We start from the raw sequence: 19,864 nt of genomic DNA, 5'->3' as shown, positions 1-19,864 counted from the left end.
GTCATGTTTACTATTGTATTTTATTGTCATATGTCCCAGTGTCTGTGATATTGTTGTGTTTAGTGTATTTTACCTTGTACTTGTGCTGTCGGGTGTCTGTCTAGGTTAGTACTATAGGTGGGTTAGTTGGGTTATTGAATTTTTGGGTGTTAAGTTTCCTTTCATTATTTCTGTTTCTCCATTGTACTATCTAAAAAAAAATTCTACTTGTACCCTAGTTCAATGTCTGGCAGGGGGAGGCTGACCAGAATGGGGAGGAGGAGCGGGGAGGCTGGTAGCCCACTACCTCCCACTGATGCTAGAGATGGGTGGCCGTGTGATCCAGGGCTACGCTACAGAGGCAAGGTGGCTGCACTGGGAAAGCTGCTCCACCACCTCAAGAGGGTGTACCACACCAGTCGCAATGACCATCAGCTGAAGCATCGCTGGGCTATGAGCAGGATCTTCTGGACCATTTTGGTGTGGTGATTGGTGGGCATGTTGGGGAGTACCCCATTGGCTAACTAATTACTGTTCACTGCACTTGAATGCCAGTAGCAGATGTGTTGGCGTACTGCATGCAATGCTTGTGGACAGGTTGCCTGCAACCAGAATGAAGTGTCACTGTGCCAGTATAGACATGGGCTTCACATATCCTAACATTTAACCAATGCAAGTCAGAAATTCGGATAGTCATGCACATCCATCACTAAGTAGCACATTTCATGGGCCATGGCAACATCTGTGCCCCAGCATTGTGTCATGTATGATAAGGTTAAACACTGCCAGCATACCATTTGTGAGTGGATTGTGATAACTAAGTATGACAATCCATGTATGGTGCAATAATGTCAGAGTTTCACATACATCAGCCCTGCCATTATGTTTACAAAGGGGGCACTGGCAATGGGCCATTTGATGCCATCAGCCAACTGTGACACATTAGTCATGGATTGCTCAATGCATGTAAACTGCAGACTAACTATTTAGCTGGTTGTCCTCCACAAAGTGCCTCTTTGTACCTTGCATGACAAGCCAGAATACCTGAATAAGTTGTCTTGCAGAGCACAAGGGTTGTGTCATTTATCTGTCACCCAACTCACCCTCATACCATGAAGTTCCATCTTCTACAGATTGACCACACATGGTTGTTGCAGGGTGTAGCACTACATAAGTCTCAGGCCCAGTGTAAGAGTGCAGATATATGGCTCTCATACACCAGAGTGACAGTCTCATTGTGAGTATACAGTGGTGTGTCTCTGGCACTGTCACCAACCTGCATGAATACCTCACTCTACTGAAATAGTATATACTGCCATATGTTTTCCACTAGTAGTGACAGTGATGTGATACTATCCATGGTTTTCCAGCCATATATTTCAGGTGGACCTCCCCCTACACCATAGGTGAAGTGGCAAGATTTGAGGACTCAGATGTATCCAGTAAGTGTAATTTTGTCTGTCCTGTGTAGTGTTGAAGTGTTTAGTGTGAGTGAGTCATGAGTTCAGCACCCAATGCTAGGAGTGATGTACTGTAAATTGACAGAAAACAGAGGAGGATGGATGGTGACAATGTGTCACATTTAAGTCGTTCCCCATGCACAAGCAGAGAGTCATATCTTGTGAGGCTTCTGGCGCTCAATGGCCAGCATTGTGTGAACAAGGTGATGACAAGCCACATGTAGCTCCTTATGTGACTTAGATGTGCACCGTTGTGTATGTAATGGCACTGGTACACACCGTAATTCACACAACACAGTGATGCACCATTTTCTTGAACAATTGGGGCATCCCTGTATTGTGATGTACATGTAGGAATGTGTGGGCATTTGTCCACCAGCATGGTGCCAATAATTTTGTAGTCCACCTACGTGACAACTAAATGGAATGTGATAGGCGTGCATGCAGGTACAATTGTGTGCTGGCATGGTTATGGGTGTGTGAGGAATGGTATTGGCTGATCAAGTATTGATGGGTATCTACACCTGGACACATGAATGTAGAATTGAGAGACCTATGGATACCAGCTTCATGGTTTGTCATCACCTAAATTATGGTCCACCCCCTGACTCCATGTATGAGTGGGCATGCATTCGTGGATGACCTGGACACTTGAGATGTTGATCTGTATGGCCATATCCCCGGGGTACAGGGGGTGGGATCAACAAATGTGTAGGTAGATGTGATGCTCACTGTGTAGGTGACAGTCTTTTTGATCAGGCTTGCATGTGTACCTATCAACACTGAACCCTTATGGTAAACAACATCATCCCATACTCACAATAACAGCATCAAGTTTCAGGGGATGTATTTTTGTAAATTTGACACTTAAGAAGAGGAATAGTGGTCCTGATCAATGTGAATCTGACGCTGCATTAGCATTGTCACACATGGTGCAAAGTCTAAGCACATCTGTAAATTGTTTGTTACCAAATCTTGTTTTGGATGACTATGATGTAAGGGAAATGGTGCTAAGGCAGAATTGTCATTTCATAAATCAGGTCCATTGTATCATCTGGATTTTGAGTAGGAGTTCATGTGCTATTTGATGTTGATAGTAAGCTGATTTACTGTACATACTCCACACAATGCTGACACTGATGGTTGCCTGTCTCATTTTTAAAGCTGCCAACATGAATGAGAACCATCTCCGTGTATTTCAGAAGAGGGCAGTGTGCTGTAGGCACATTTTGGCAGTGGAATCTGGGTTCGGGAGGATGGCACCTCGCTATCGCTCGGAGCGATCCACTGGTGAGTGGTGGGCATTCCGCCAAGGGGGACCCACACTGCCCACACAGGCCGGACCAAGCACAGCTGCTCTGCAGGGGCCCACAACTGCTAACATTACCATTGCTCCAGCTGCCTGGACCCACAAGTACCATGACACAGCCAACTGCATCAGCTGCCATCAACATGAGTGCCATAAAAGATCTTCAGAGTGATGTACAACTGGTTCTCCTTTGAGCAGGAGGTGGCCAAGAATAGCAAGGCCCTCAAGAACATAAAAAAAGACTCAAAAGGGCCAACCTTTGAATGACATTATGCCACTCCTCCCAACTTGACTCCCCTCCCTCCTCTTTTTCTACTTTTTTTGCAGGTATTAGGGGGTTAGTTGTAGGTTAGAATAGGTTAGTGGGTTAGTTAGGATAAGTAGGTTTCGGGTGGGTGTACTACTTTTTATATGGTGCTATGTGGGTGGGTGGGTAGGGGTGATGAGGCTTTTATATGTTGATTAAAAAATATATATACATATCTAAAACAAAAATGCAAAATATATATATTTGTTTAGTCATAGTTAGTAAATGTGAGTGTATGTTATCCTGCATGTGTCCTGGGATATAAGGGGGGTGGGGGTGAATGTTTAGAGTGCGTAGTTAAATGTGTTAGGTAAGTGTAGCATAGAGTAGTTAGGGTCTATTGTGGGTTATGTACAGTTAGGATAGGTTATATTAGGATAGGTATTAATTACTAGTGTTTAATTGATTTATTTATCATAATAAATGTTATTGGGTACTCCCTTACTTTTTGTGTCATATGCTTGGGTCTCAGGGTCTTCCCATGGGTGTACAGTGCAAATTGTGTGTTGTCCTGGGGACTCCATCCTACATCCAAATCCCTGTCTTAACATTTTCAACACCTCCTTATGACTGAGCTGTCACATTGACAGCTACAACACATCTACTTACCTATGCACCTGCCATCCAGTGTTCCCACCACTCAAGATGACTATGTTGACCATGTATAGGATAGGAGAGGTGTGGGAATCCAGCTAACATTGTATGTGTTTTGTTGTGGGATGTTGGGCACTGTGGGACATGTTACTACTGCCTACATATAATTCCTATCCTGCTAAACTGACCAGTGGCAATAATGGATGAGTTTGAGTCCCTCTGTTACACACCAATGTGTTCTAGTGGTACTCCCAGCTGACGAAATTGCCCGATGACTGTTTCACACCCATTCTTGCAGTATGTAGTGGCTGCAGCATACATGCTTTCTAAATATATCACATATTCAGTGATTTGATTGTAGGGGATGAGGCCAACATCAACGTACAACATGTAGGTACCATGTGCATAGATATGTGCCCACATATACATGCGCTCTTGTACTGGCACTCTGTGACTTGAGACATGTTACACACATCCCAAACACTAGGCATTGTAGAAGTGTCACAACACACATAAACATGATGGTTGTGTGGGTGGTGTTTATTTACAAGTGTAACAGTGCAAAGTATATACAATGTCCAGGTCTGTGTCCCCATTTGTGGAATCCATCCAATTGGAACACAACATAAGTCTGGGGTTGAGGGACATGTCACAGGACATATTTGGGTAAAGTGTCTTTCAGTGCAAATGTATATAAATTGCCAAATGGAAAGTCAGCGACAATAGCAGTCCATAGCAGAGAGGTCAACAGTATGTTGAGGTGGTGTATATCTGTCATAGTGCCAACACTGGCAAGCACAGGACTAAGGAAAACACTGCCCATGTGGCATGGGCTGGTGCTACCTGGAACTCCTACTGGTGAAGATGATCTGTTCCACACCTTCATCCTCCGATGCATGTGGTGCCTCCTCTACCCTTTATGGTGGTAGTGGGGAGGTAGAGGGAGCCACACACACCTCAGTGGATGTAGATGTGGGCTCCCAATTCCCGGCAGCTGCCATCTGTGGTACTACAGGCATCACTGCAGCAAGGAGGAGCTACTGATTTTTAAGTATAGCTGCAACATCCCTGTGGTAGTCAGCCATGTCTGCTCTGAGGGAGACCAATTCTCGGTGCATGGAGTCCTTATTGTCCTCGGGCACACTGCTGCCAGTTTGGGAGGGCAGTTGTTGTGGCCTCTCCCTCATGGCAGCAGCTATGTCCCTCAGATACTCCTGGACTCCATGCATTAGGGAGTGTGTGCATCAGTTGGCTGTAGCCTGTTCTGTTGCCATGACCATGCACGTCAACATCCCCTCAAGGCTGGCTGCCATTGTTTGCATCCCCACCCGCACCTTCTTGGCCAGCTCCTGCTGGACTCCCACCACTGTCCTCTTGAAGCTGGTGCCTATGTCCTTGGAGTCCTCTGCTGTATTGGTGCTGGCAGGGCGTACTCTTGGGGTGCTAAGTGGGGCCTGTGGGATGTCTGCTAATTCTATACTCTTCCTTGTGACCGGAGGAGGTATCTGCATGTTCACAAGGAGTTTGTGGACGGTCTCTTGGCTGATAGTTGCCAGCTGGTCAGCCAGGTCATCAGGGTACTCCAGGACAGGCAGATCCGCAGAAGAGCCATCACCCTCTGCAATGAGATGGTGTAAAATCAGTCTATCTGTGTTATGGCAGATGACAAGTCACTTCACTGAGTTGATATTTTAAGCTCATTGTCATAATAGGCCCATGTTGATCTAGAAGTGGTGCAGCACAGTGCTATACGTAAATAATCTGCGTCGCAGTACTTCACTTTGGTGATGCAAGATTGCACCGTACTCAAGTGATTATGGGGCACCCCTGTGTTGTCCCCCATAGTGGTGCAAGATTCAGCAGCCAGCGTAATTGTAGGCATCCTTGCACCAATGTGCAAGGATGTATGCGTTGATGGGTGTGACTGTTAATGTGTGTGAAAGTGTCCCTTCATGCACAGTAACAATCACCAATGGCACTTTGGAACTTCTGTGTGAGCTGTAGAATGCAGAACACTCGGAAGAGCCAAATCGTCATTTACATATGATTGCTTATTTGCATGGAGTTACACCTTCACTGTCTTAAACGATGATTTCTGACATTTTGCTCTTCCTATGCATGCTGTAGATTGCAGCAGACGTAGGAATTCAGGGGAAGCATCACTTACATTGCGGTGAATGCAATGAAATGCATTTACCACAATGCATTTACAACGCATATGTCTTTACCACGCATGGCTTTACCACGCATGCCTTTACAACGAATTTCATTGTATAGGCATGAATGGTAAAGGTGTATGCGTGGTAAAAGATTTAAAGGTAAGTACAGGTGAGTATTAAGTGGGTTGAGTGATAAATATATATAGTGTTTAGGGTGGGTAACAGTTATTGGTGGTAATTGCATTTTTAAGTTTTACGGTGGGTATGGGTTTTGGGGTGGAAAGGGCATTTTTAGGTTTTAGGGTGGGCATTGGTTTTGGGGGGGGAAGGGGATTTTTAGGTTTAGGGTGGGGGTGAGGTTTGGGGTGGTAAGGGTTGTTTAGGTTTTAGGGTGGGTGTGGGTTTTGGGGTGGTAAGGGCATTTTTAGGTTTTAGGGTGGGTATGGCATTTGGGGTGGTAAGGGGTATTTAGTTTTTAGGGTGGGTATGGGGTTTGGGGTGGTAAGAGATGTTTAGGTTTTAGGTTGGGAATGGGTCTTGGAGTGGATAGGTAATTTGTATGGATTAGGGTAGATAGGGTTTTTGGGTGGAAAGGTGTGTTTGTGTATATAATGTATGTTTTACTTACCTCTAGTTTTTACCATGCATATGCCTTTACCAACTATGCCTTTACTGCGAACTTTTCGTGGTAAAGACATTCGTGCTAAAAGCATATGCATTGTAAAAACATTTCGTGGTAAGTGCATGTGTGGTAATAACCGTGCATTGTACTTACTGCGTTGTAAAGGCATGCGTTGTAAGTGCATGCGTTGTTCTATCATACATCTGGAATTCAGAAATGAAGGAGGTACAAATGTATTCCTCCTTGTTGTACCCTGCTAATGCCACCCCTGTGGCTGGCGTAATAATTTTGGCCCTACCTCAAGTTTACAATATTCCATTTCTCGGAGGCAGCATTGAAATATATCGTGTGTTGCTGTGGCACGCCCACAGCAACACCCATTGCTCCACCTTCCACGCACTGTCATGATCAGGTGCCTACATATTTACAAGGTGACATAATGCCATAAAAGGTGTCTTAACGCTACCTTGTCAATGCAGCGCAGTGCTTAGCACCACTGGAGCGTCACTGAATGTGATGCTCCAGTGGCGCCACGGGCCTTTGATGCTCCCATTAGTTCCAGTGGATTGTTCCAGTACATCATAGCTGCAGTCTACAGCCCCATGCTCAATCTGCATGTCACATAAATGGAAGCCCAGTTGCCACAATTGTCTGCATCATATCTTCTAAGTGTGCTGTCTATCCTTATTGTGTTTTGACGGCCTCTTATCTTGTTCTACCCACCTTTTGCATCCATTTGCATGGAGTTGCCTTGCAATGTGTGTTGCTGTGCTCATGGCACAGCACCACACATGGCAATTTTCACCTGTTCCAGTCTTACATATTTCACATACACCCATGCTGTGCTGAGTCCTTGCACCACCCCAGGGATGGCATGGTTGCCACACTGTGCTCTTGTTGCCATTGATGTCTCCTCATGTTGTGATTTGTGTTTGTGTACTACTTTGCATAGCACTCATGGACCTGGCAGAGTACTGGTTCTACTCCTGTCGGACTAGGTTGTTTACCCTACTGAACACCTATGTCCTCCCCTTCAATGCAGCCCTCTTTGCACTATGATACATGAGTGCAGCATGGTGACAGTACAACTCATGTGACAAAAGCACATGTATGAACCCAGGGATGGCCAATATGCGTATGAATTTTCTGATGTGTACATCATTCTGTTTGTTACAGTGCCTGATGGTAAATGTGTCTATGGACTTTGCCAATTCTGAGGAGTTGTACTCAGGTCAGGGCTTGAGATAGGTTCATATTTCATGTGCAACAGTCCAAGGGGCACCCTTGTGCCACTGTGCAATTGTTCACCCCCTACAGCACAGGTTGTGGGGGTGGCAACTGTTGTCAATGTGTAATGCCCCATGGGCCAATGGCTGAACATGGCAGGTTACCAGCAGCTGAGAGACTGGGTATGGCATCAGTCCTGTGACACCAGATCAGTGTTATGTTCAACACTACCCTCCAGGTATAGTTCCAAATTTCCTTCAGCCTTTGCATCGCTGTGTATTCCCCATGAAATAATTGTTGTTAGTGAAGTGATGTGTCCCGGGGTGGCCCTGCACAGCCCACGTACTGAATGAGCAGAGCAGGATGTCCCATACCTTGGCCCTTTGCCCTTTCTACTGCTTGATTTGCGGGGCTGGGTGCAGCATGTCTTGTTACTGTTACACCCAATGCAGGCCACAACTGGCACTGACTCTATTTGATCCATCTATATTGTCTAGTGTGTGTCCCACAGAGCTACCATGTGCAGACATATTACCAGCCGCCATCCCATGGTGTGACTCATACTGCCAAGTGCAGTGGGTATACTGCACTGGCAGTCTTACCAACACCGGGCTTACCCATGCACCATCCCCCACCCGTTGATGTGGCATTAAACGCCATTATGTGAAAGCCATACTCCATGTGTTGTATGAGTGTGTTTATTTCCCAATTCCCTTGTGTCTGACATGGTTGTGTCCAAATAGTTGTGGGCTCAGCCTGTGACTGTTGTGACCTACTGTTTGCAAACTGTGGTACATATTTTGTGTACTGGCACATTTCAGTTCAGCATCAATATGTGTGGTGGAACACAACTTCAGTTTAGTTGGTCTGGGTAGTGGCATGTTACCAATGATTCTAGTCCAGCCTGCTATTCCGCCACCACCTGTTGAGTTAATTGTTCCATGCACCCAGGGGACACCCTGACTGCGTGATGGAGGGATGACTGCATCATGTGGATGTGTTGTCTAAGTGTGGTGGTACCACCAGCACATGCCTGTGTACTGTTGGGACAGTTGCAGTGACTAGTGTGCTGTGAGATGCAGCACACATGTGTTTGGGCTATGAGGCAAGGCTGTTACAAAATGTTACAGCAAAGGACACCACTATGCTGTAGCCCCGGGAAGGGTGTTGACTGACTACCTAGCCTCTGAGGTCTTGATTGTGTCAGTGGTGTTGATGAGACTACATGCAAGGGATTTAGTGATATAACAATCAGTGGCACAGTGATTATACATGCCATCCATCCCATGTGCTGTATTTGTACATGTGGGTATTTAGGCCTGGTGTTCTTAATATTTCCTGGTTGTGTATGTTTCAATGGTGCATGGCACTCACAAGGCGCAGGTACATGGGTAAGCTTACATTGGTATGGTGCACGTTGCTCAATGTGCATGTGAGTCCTATGTACCTCCCCCTTCTTGCACCTGACATTTAAGCATGAATTTCCCCCATGTAACTTACCCTTCATTTGTGGAGTTTCCTGGTATTCTGCACTGTCCTGTCCTTGTGTTCCTGTGACAATTTCTTCCGGGATGACCGCTGCAACCATCTCCTCCATCTCATCAATGTACTCTTGTGGTGCTGGGCTTCCACCTCCAGTTTGCAGTGCTGCCTTCCTGTTCCTTGCCATTTATTCCTTAGTCCTTCTCTTGTAGTCATGCCAGCGTTTATTGCATGCAGTCACTGTTCTCCTAACCTCTGCCACACTGTTGATTTTATCCATAATCTGCTGCCAGATTGCCTCTCTCCTTCCAATTGGCAATTTGGAGGTGATGAAGAGTTGATTTTGATGCTCCATCACCTCTCTCACCAGTATTTTGTGCTCCTCTGCACTGAAACAACACTTCCTCTTTTTCTTCTCCCGCCCCTGGGTCTTGTCTGTGTCCTGCTGGCTGGTTCCTGGTTGATTGGGGTCTCCCTGCGGTCTCTTCTGGCTTCTGGGATCCATTGTGGGGCTCTTTGCACTGTTTTCTCCATTTGCGTCTCTTTTTACACTATTGCGGGCAAAAATGGTGCATTTCTGCTTTACAACGTGTTTCCATGTCGTGAACCGGAATACATGTAGAGTCATTTTTCCTCCGTTAATGTCATTTTACTTTACAACAAGGCGCAATGGTTAACTTGGGAAAAAATGACTCGAAACATTTTTTAGCGCCACCCAGCATCAAGGTATAGATTTGACGACCGAGTGGTGTTAAAAAATGGCACTAGTCAGTGCTAACCTTTTTTACGCAAAACTGTGTTAGCACAGTTTTGCAGCAAAAAGTATAAACCAGGGCCCAAGTTTCCCCGTCTTTTATACCTTAAAACTACTCAAGGAGAGAATTCTAGAACCCCTCTCCCTCCTGCTATGAGAATAAAGTTGGCTGTACTCGTCTACGTCTAAAACACTCACAGGAGCTGGCCAGGCTCCCATATTTGTTCCGAGACTGAGCCGTACTTTCCCTGATAAAAACAATCTAAGCTTTGTGAACATTATCAAATGCGCATCCCACATACCATGTTCCAGAAACTGTCCACCTATGTACTTGTAGAGAGGAAAACAACGTCTGTGAAGAAAAACACCTGCTTTGCCCTGCAACTGCTGCAGGACAGAAAATGGAGCCACTCAAACAAGATGGAATCGATTATCAAATCTACATAGCATCACACACCACCCTTTGACTATTGACCCTCATAACATAGTGGTTTGAAATCAGCCTTTTAAGTATGGCAACTAGGCAGGTGGAAATGACATCTGTGGTACTTTTCATATTCATCATACAAAAGTCTTACCTGCTGAGGATAGTTTGTGCCAGATAGGTTCACATGATTTCAGGTTGATGCAGCAGAGATGTCGATCAGTGCTGTCGGTTGATCACTTTGGAGTTTGGAGGTTTCGGTCCTTCTTGACCCACTAGGACATGACCAAACACACTCAAAGCAGCGCACTTAGTACACAGACACCTTGTAGTATGAGCTAGAAAAGAGACAAGTATAATTATTCTCACAAGTAACATTTATCAACTGGCACATGCTCCCACTTCTCTTGTCCTGGTTTCATGACTAACAGAATTATGGTGGTCATTACAACCCTGGCGGTCGGTGTTAAAGCGGCGGTAAGACCGGCAACAGTCCAGAGGTAAAAAAATTGCAATTACAACCGTGGCGGAAACCACCAACAAAGACAGCCACTTTAACACTCCGACCACCACGGCGGTACAAACAAACAGCGCGGCGGTCACCGCCAACAGACAGGCGGGAGACAATGTACCACCCACACTATTATGACACGCCAATCCGACACCTTTTCCGGGGCGGATTCACCGCGGATAAAAACATAGCGGAAACAGGAACCCCGAAGGGAAAACGCTCACCTCTACACACCCCACGAGGAACGAGGAAGCCATGGTTCCGGATCTCCAAATTCTCCCTGCAATAGTCTTTCTGATCCTTTACCAGGAGCACAAACGCCGGCGGCGAAGACCACGCTGAGTACAGCACCTACGACACAGGGAGGGAGGAGGGAAAAAACAGGGACATACACACGCATCATTCCCCCGTGACAGACTCAGTTGCGTCAGTGCCCTTGCCACTCATGTGCCAGCGGTGCTTGAGACGGTGGTGCCCTGTTCAGTGGTGTTTGATATGGCGGTGCCCTGTTCAGCGGTGTTTGAGATGGCGGTGCCCTCTTCCATGGTGCTTGAGACGGCGGTGCCCTGTTCAGCGGTGCTTGAGACGGTGGTGCCCTGTTCAGCGGTGTTTGAGATGGCGGTGCCCTGTTCAGCGGTGCTTGAGACGGCGGTGTCCTGTTCAGCGGTGTTTGAGATGGCAGTGCCCTCTTCCGTGGTGCTTGAGACGGCAGTGCCCTGTTCAGCGGTGCTTCAGATGGCAGTGCCCTGTTCAGAGGTGCTTCAGATGGCGGTGCCCTGTGCAGCGGTGCTTGAGATGGCGGTGCCCTGTTCAGCAGTGCTTGAGGCTGCGGTCTCCATTGCAGGGACTCAGCTGCTTCATGGCCCAGCAGGGCTTTTGCTGGCGGTCCTTCATGGCCCAGCGGGGCTTGTGCTGGCGGGCCCCTCCTGGGCAGGTGGGTTGGTGCTGGCGGGCCTGTCCTGGGCAGCTGGGTTTGCGCTGGCGGTCCTGTCCTGGGCAGCTGGGCTTGTGCTGGCGGTCCTGTCCTGGGCAGCTGGGCTAGTGCTGGCGGGCCTGTCCTGGGCAGCTGGGCTTGTGCTGGTGGGCCTGTCCTGGGCAGCTGGGCTTGTGCTGGAGGTGGCCTCCTGGGCAGCAGGGATGATGGCAGTCTTCTCCGCCGTGCTGCTCTTCCCAGACTTGCCGGGTTTCTTGTGGCCCTTCCCCACCTTGGAAGGTGTCACAGCTGACTCCACACTCCCACCGGGACCCCTGGGAGCGGCTTTGGTGGCTGGAGTCTTCCCCCTCTCCCGCCGGGCACTGACCAACTTCTGATGCTTCACAGTTCGGGGACTGTCTGTGCTGTGGCTCCCTGCCACACTGGCTGCCCTGGTGGCCGGTGCACTCCAGATTCCGGTGACTACAGGCACCACTGGTCCCGGAGATGTTGTGGCTGAGGTGCTAGTTTGGGACCTATGAGATGGACGGGGTGAGGGAGGGGTGGGAAAGAGGTCAAGGTTGGACAGGAAAAGTTTTTGGGACACACTGGGACGGGTAGCTGGAGAGGGTTTGGGAATGGAGGAAGAGGTGGTGGTTGTAGGAGGTGTATGTTTGGTGACTTTGGGTGAAGGTGCATGCGCTAGAGGCTGTCGTGAGGTGGATGGCTGTTGGGTGGGTGTGTGCCTGCATTTGTGTACCTTGGGAGGGGGCATCACAGACACACTGGGAAAGGACACAGGGGACGTGTGAATGGTAGTGGGGGTGGTGACTGTATGTGAGCGGGGTGTGGTGGTGGGTGTGCTGGAGAGGGACGTAGTGGCTGTAGAGGTAGTGCATGCAGGTGTGAGTGTAGACAAGACTGGGAGGGAGGAGGGAGACGAGGAGGAGGAGGACACAGTGGAGGCAGTGGATGTGGATGTGTCTGCATGTGTGTGATGCTTGCGTGAGTGACTGTGGGATGTGTGGTGCTTATGTTTGCCTGAGCTTCCCTTGTGTGTTGACGTGTGTGCATGCTGGTCTGATGGTGTGCTTGGGATAGGCTGAGGTACAGGGGATTGGGTCTCGGTGGAGGAAGTTGGAGGGGGGAGGCTAGACACAGGGACAATGGCTGCCGTCAGTGCTGAGGCCAGAGTCTGAAAAGCTTGCTGAAGGGCCGCCTGACCAGAATGAATGCCCTCCAGGAATGCATTTGTTTGTTGCAACTGCCTTTCTACACCCTGGATGGCATTCAAAATGGTAGACTGCCCAACAGTGAGGGACCTGAGGAGGTCAATGGCCTCCTCACTGAGGGCAGCAGGGGTGACTGGGGCAGGGCCTGAGGTGCCTGGGGCGAAGGTGATGCCCACCCTCCCGGGTGAGCGGGCACGGCGAAGGCTGAGGGGCTGCTGGGAGGGTGGTGCTGGAAGGGGGGGTGGCGGCTGTACCTGTAGATGGGGGTGGCACAGATGTTGCCGCCACCACAAGGGAGCTCCAATCGGAGGACGAGTCCATGTCACTGGTGTCAGCTCCTGCCCCCGCCGTGGAGCTCCCCTCGCCCTCCGTCCCACTGGTGAAGTCCGATTCCGTAGTGTGGTCCTCCATGGCCATGTGGGATGCAGCCCACTGGTCCTCCGGTGCCACCGCTCCTCCGCCTGATGAGGCTAATGCACACAAGAACAGGGAGACGACAAAAAGGGGGGGTGACAGAAGAAAGACATGTTGAGTGCATGCATTACCGCTACCGTTGGCGGACATGACAGACACAGAAGCCCCCTGCACTACTCCGCGCTCTTGGCTCCACTGTTCAATTCTTGGGAAATGGCCTACAAGGCTATGGACGACATCTGCACACATAGATGACACAGGGGTATGATTAGGTGTAGTTGTCACTCTACAGAGGTGGGTGGGGTGCCACATGGCCTGCTTTACGGAGGGGCCTAGCATACGGAACTCGCCCTGGCCTAGGGAAACCCACAGCCCACCTCCCCCACCCAGACACCTCCACTGCGTGCAAAGTCAGCAGAATGCGAGTGTACTCACCCTCTTGTGGCTGCTCTGATGCCCTCAAGCGCCCATCCAACTCCGGGTAGGCCACCGCCAGAATCCTGAATATCAGGGGGGTCATGGTGCGACGGGCACCCCTCCCACGTTGGGAGGCCATCCCAGCTGAGCCTCCGCTGTCTTCTTGCTCCAGCTGCGAATGTTCTCCCATCTTTTCCGGCAGTGGGTGCTCCGTCTGTGGTAGACCCCCAGGGTTCGGACATCCTTGGCGATGGCACGCCAAATATCTTTTTTCTGGTGGGCGCTGAACTACATGAAATGTACAGGGGAAAAAGAGAAGTTATTACTGTAGGAAAGTACCATCTTGCCTGGCATGTTACCCCCATATTTTCACTGTATTTATGTTGTTTTAGTGTATGTGTCACTGGGACCCTGCCAGCCAGGGCCCCAGGGCTCATAAGTGTGCCCTGTATGTGTTCCCTGTGTGATGACTAACTGTCTCACTGAGACTCTGCTAACCAGAACCTCAGTGGTTATGCTCTCTCTGCTTTCTAAATTGTCACTAACAGGCTAGTGACCAATTTCACAAATTCACATTGGCATACTGGAACACCCTTATAATTCCCTAGTACCCAGGGTATTGGGGTTCCAGGAGATCCCTATGGGCTGCAGCATTTCTTTAGCCACCCATAGGGAGCTCTGACAATTCTTACACAAGCCACTGCAGCCTGAGTGAAATAACGTCCACGTTATTTCACAGCAATTTACCACTGCACTTAAGTAACTTATAAGTCACCTATATGTCTAACCTTTACCTGGTGAAGGTTGGGTGCTAAGTTACTTAGTGTGTGGGCACCCTGGCACTAGCCAAGGTGCCCCCACATCGTTCAGGGCAAATTCCCCGGACTTTGTGAGTGCGGGGACACCATTTCACGCGTGCACTAAACATAGGTCACTACCTATGTATAGCGTCACCATGGTAACTCCGAACATGGCTATGTAACATGTCTAAGATCATGGAATTCTCACCCCAATGCCATTCTGGCATTGGGGAGACAATTCCATGATCCCCGAGTCTCTAGCACAGACCCGGGTACTGCCAAACTACCTTTCTCGGGGTTTCACTGCAGCTGCTGCTGCTGCCAACCACTCAGTCAGGTTTCTGCCCTCCTGGGGTCCAGCCAGGCCTGGCCCAGGAAGGCAGAACAAAGGACTTCCTCAGAGAGAGGGTGTTACACCCTCTCCCTTTGGAAAAAGGTGTCAGGGCTGGGGAGGAGTAGCCTCCCCCAGCTTCTGGAAATTCTTTGATGGGCACAGATGGTGCCCATCTCTGCATAAGCCAGTCTACACCGGTTCAGGGATCCCCCAGCCCTGCTCTGGCGCGAAACTGGACAAAGGAAAGGGGAGTTACCACTCCCCTGACCTGCACCTCCAAGGGGAGGTGCCCAGAGCTCCTCCAGCGTGCCCCAGACCTCTGCCATCTTGGATTCAGAGGTGTGCTGGCACACTGCACTGCTCTGAGAGGCCAGGGCCAGCAGGTGATGTCAGAGACTCCTTCTGATAGGCTCTTACCTGTGTTACTAGCCTATCCTCCTTCCTAGGTAGCCAAACCTCCTTTTCTGGCTATTTAGGGTCTCTGCTTTGGGGAATTCTGCAGATACCGAATGCAAGAGCTCACCAGAGTTCCTCTGCACTTCTCTCTTCACCTTCTGCCAAAGGATCGACCGCTGACTGCTCAGGACGCCTGCAAAACCGCAACAAAGTAGCAAAGATGACTACTGCAACCTTGTATCGCTTCATCCTGCTGGCTTTCTCGCCTGTTTCCTGGTGGTGCATGCTCTGGGGGTAGCCTGCCTCCTTCTTGCACCAGGAGCTCTGAAGAAATCTCCCGTGGGTTGACGGAATCTTCCCCCTGCAACCGCAGGCAACAAAAGACTGCATCACCGGTCCTCTGGGTCCCCTCTCAGCACGACGAGCGTGGTCCCTGGAACTCAGAAACTCTGTCCAAGTGACTCCCACAGTCCAGTGACTCTTCAGTCCAAGTTTGGTGGAGGTAAGTCCTTGCCTCCCCACGCTAGACTGCATTGCTGGGTACTGCATGATTTGCAGCTGCTCCGGCTCCTGTGCACTCTTCCAGGATTTCCTTCATGCACAGCCAAGCCTGGGTCCCCAACACTCTAACCTGCAGTGCACAACCTTCTGAGTTGTCCTCCGGCGTTGTGGGACTCCCTTTTGTGTCTTTGGGTGGACTCCAGTTCACTCCTCTTCCAAGTGCCTGTTCCAGTACTTCTGCGGGTGCTGCCTGCTTCTGTGAGGGCTCCCTGACTTGCTGGCCTCTGTCTCCTCATCCAAGTGGCGACATCCTGGTCCCTCCTGGGCCACAGCAGCACCCAAAAACCGTAACCGCAACCCTTGCAGCTAGCAAGGCTTGTTTGCGGTCTTTCTGCGTGGGAACACCTCTGCAAGCTTCTTCACGACGTGGGACATCTATCCTCCAAAGGGGATGTTCCAAGTCCTCTTCGTTCTTGCAGAATCCACAGCTTCTACCATCCAGTTGCAGCTTCTTTGCACCCTCAGCTGGCATTTCCTGGGCATCTGCCCACTCTCGACATTGTCACGACTCTTGGACTTGGTCCCCTTGTTTCACAGGTACTCAGGTCCGGAAATCCACTGTTGTTGCTTTGCTGGTGTTGGTCTTCCTTGCAGAAACCCCCTATCACTACTTCTGTGCTCTCTGGGGGTTATAGGTGCACTTTACACCTACTTTTCAGGGTCTTGGGGTGGGCTATTTTTCTAACCCTCACTGTTTTCTTATAGTCCCAGCGACCCTCTACAAGCTCACATAGGTTTGGGGTCCATTCGTGGTTGGCATTCCACTTTTGGAGTATATGGTTTGTGTTGCCCCTATACCTATGTGCTCCTATTGCAATCTACTGTAACTTTACATTACTTGCATTACTTCCTTTTGTTATTACTGCATATTTTTGGTATTGTATACATATATCTTGTGTATATTTGGCATCCTCATACTGAGGGTACTCACTGAGATACTTTTGGCATATTTTCATAAAAATAAAGTACCTTTATTTTCAGTATATCTGTGTATTGTGTTTTCTTATGATATTGTGCATATGAGACCAGTGGTATAGTAGGAGCTTTGCATGTCTCCTAGTTCAGCCTAAGCTGCTCTGCTATAGCTACCTTCTATCAGCCTAAGCTGCTAGAAACACCTCTTCTACACTAATAACGGAGAACTGGACCTGGTACAGAGTGTAAGTACCCCTTGGTACCCACTACAAGCCAGGCCAGCCTCCTACATTGGTGGCAGCGGTGGTAGAAGTACTTGCAACTACTTACCACTTTGTCATTTTGTACTTTTCATAAGAGAATAATATACAAAACAAGTTCAGTGTATGTACACCTAACCAAAAAGTTTTGCTTTTCTTCTCTTACACTATTTGCTAAGTGCTGAAAAGTACTCCTAAACTTTCTAAAAGTTTCAAAAAGTTTCAAAAAGTTTTTTTTCTGATTTTTAAAAAGTCCTGAAACTTTTTCTCTCTTCTATCTGTCTCTACACCAGACATGATAGAAGAAGGTTTAGAGACATTAGCTTAGGCAGAAGTGGAGTTGGAGGCTCATGCAGCAATGCTGGGCATTCCTGGGCATATAGTTGCTTTGACAAGGGCTCAGGCCAAAAAGCAAAAAGGACAGGGTGACTTGGATCCTGGAACAATGGACCAAGTGCTCCCTAAAGCTAGGGTTCGTAAGGGTAAATCCCTACCCACTATCCCTCCCTCTACAGATGATTCTACTTCTGAGGAAGAAGAATTTCCCCCCTGTGCAGAACCTTCACCAGAGGAGCTGACAACAGACACTGCTGAGATTTTGGGTGGAGGGGGGGCTGCCAGGGAGGAGCTGAGTGTGGCACAGCAATCCTGTCCCACATTAGAGGGTCTAAGACAGCAAGCTGTCAAACAGCAAAATGGGGATGTCAGTGACTCACATAAAGTTTACTGGGAGGACAACCTCTTGTACACAGAGGCAAGGGATCCAAAACCTGGAGCAGCCAGGAGATTGGTCATTCCCCTGCAGTACAGAGAGTTCCTCCTAACTCTGGCACACGACATTCCCTTGGCTGGACATTTGGGTCAGATTAAAACATGGGAAAGGCTTGTCCCCCTGTTTCACTGGCCTAGGATGTCAGAGGACACAAAGGATTTTTGTAAGTCCTGCGTGACCTGCCAAGCCAGTGGAAAGACTGGTGGCACCCCAAAGGCTCCACTTATTCCACTGCCTGTGGTTGGGGTTCCCTTTGAAAGGGTAGGGGTTGACATAGTTGGCCCCCTTGACCCTCCTACTGCTTCAGGCAATAGGTTTATCTTGGTGGTAGTGGACCATGCCACAAGATATCCTGAAGCTATTCCTCTAAGGACCACTACAGCTCCTGCAGTGGCAAAAGCCCTCCTGGGAATCTTTTCCAGTGTGAGTTTCCCAAAAGAGGTTGTATCAGACAGGGGTAGCAACTTTATGTCTGCATACTTGAAGGCCATGTGGAAGGAATGTGGTGTAACATACAAATTCACCACACCTTATCATCCACAAACAAATGGACTGGTAGAGAGGTTTAATAAAACTCTCAAAGGAATGATAATGGGACTCCCTGAAAAACTCAGGACGAGATGGGATGTCCTGTTACCTTGCCTCCTTTTTGCTTACAGGGAGGTACCCCAGAAAGGAATGGGCTTCAGCCCCTTTGAACTCCTATTTGGACACCCTGTAAGAGGTCCCCTAACACTTGTAAAGGAGGGTTCGGAACAACCTTTAAAAGCTCCTAAGCAAGACATAGTGGACTATGTACTCGGCCTAAGATCCAGAATGGCTGAGTACATGAAAAAGGCCAGTAAAAACCTTCAGGCCAGCCAAGAGCTCCAAAAGCAATGGCATGACCAGAAGGCTGTTCTGATTCAGTACCAACCAGGACAGAAGGTGTGGGTATTGGAGCCTGTGGCTCCAAGAGCACTCCAAGACAAATGGAGTGGACCCCATCTCATTGTTGAAAAGAAGGGAGAGGTCACCTACTTGGTTGACCTGGGCACTGCCCGGAGTCTCATTAGGGTGCTCCATGTCAATCGCCTAAAACCCTACTATGACAGGGCTGATCTCACCCTGCTCATGGCAACAGATGAAGGACAGGAAGAAGAGAGTGACCCTCTCCCTGATCTCTTCTCTTCCACAGAACAAGATGCTCTATTGGAAGGTGTAGTTTTGGCAGACTGTCTTACTGCTGAGCAGAAAGACAACTGCATAAATCTCCTAGGTCAGTTTTCTGAACTCTTTTCTACTGTGCCAGGCACCACTTCTTGGTGTGAGCACACTATAGATACTGGAGACAGCATGCCTGTCAAAGGTAAGATCTATAGGCAGCCTGACCATGTCAGGGACTGCATAAAACAAGAAGTTCAGAAAATGCCTGAACTGGGAGTGGTTGAACATTCTGAAAGCCCATGGGCCTCTCCTGTGGTGCTTGTACCAACGCCTCATTCAAAAGATGGGAAAAGAGAGATGAGGTTTTGTGTAGATTACAGAGGTCTCAACCAGGTAACTAAAACTGATGCTCACCCTATACCCAGGGCAGATGAGCTCATAGATACACTGGCATCTGCCAAGTATCTAAGCACCTTTGATTTGACTGCAGGGTATTGGCAGTTCAAGTTATCAGAGGATGCTAAAGCAAAAACTGCATTTTCGACTATTGGAGGGCACTACCAATTCACAGTAATGCCCTTTGGTTTGAAAAATGCACCTGCCACTTTTCAGAGGTTGGTGAATACAGTCCTGCAAGGGTTGGAGGCTTTTAGTGCAGCATATCTGGACGATATAGCTGTCTTTAGCTCCACCTGGGATGATCACCTGGTCCACCTGTGGAACATTTTGGAGGCCCTGCAGAAGGCAGGCCTCACTATCAAGGCTTCAAAGTGCCAGATACGGCAGGGGAAAGTGGTTTATCTGGGTCACCTGGTAGGTGGAGAACAGATTACACCACTTCAGGGGAAAATCCAGACAATCATGGATTGGGTTCTC

Source organism: Pleurodeles waltl, chromosome 2_2, assembly GCF_031143425.1.
Source record: "Pleurodeles waltl isolate 20211129_DDA chromosome 2_2, aPleWal1.hap1.20221129, whole genome shotgun sequence".
NCBI classification, from domain to species: Eukaryota; Metazoa; Chordata; class Amphibia; order Caudata; family Salamandridae; genus Pleurodeles; species Pleurodeles waltl.
Note: the sequence above shows the minus strand (reverse complement) of the source record.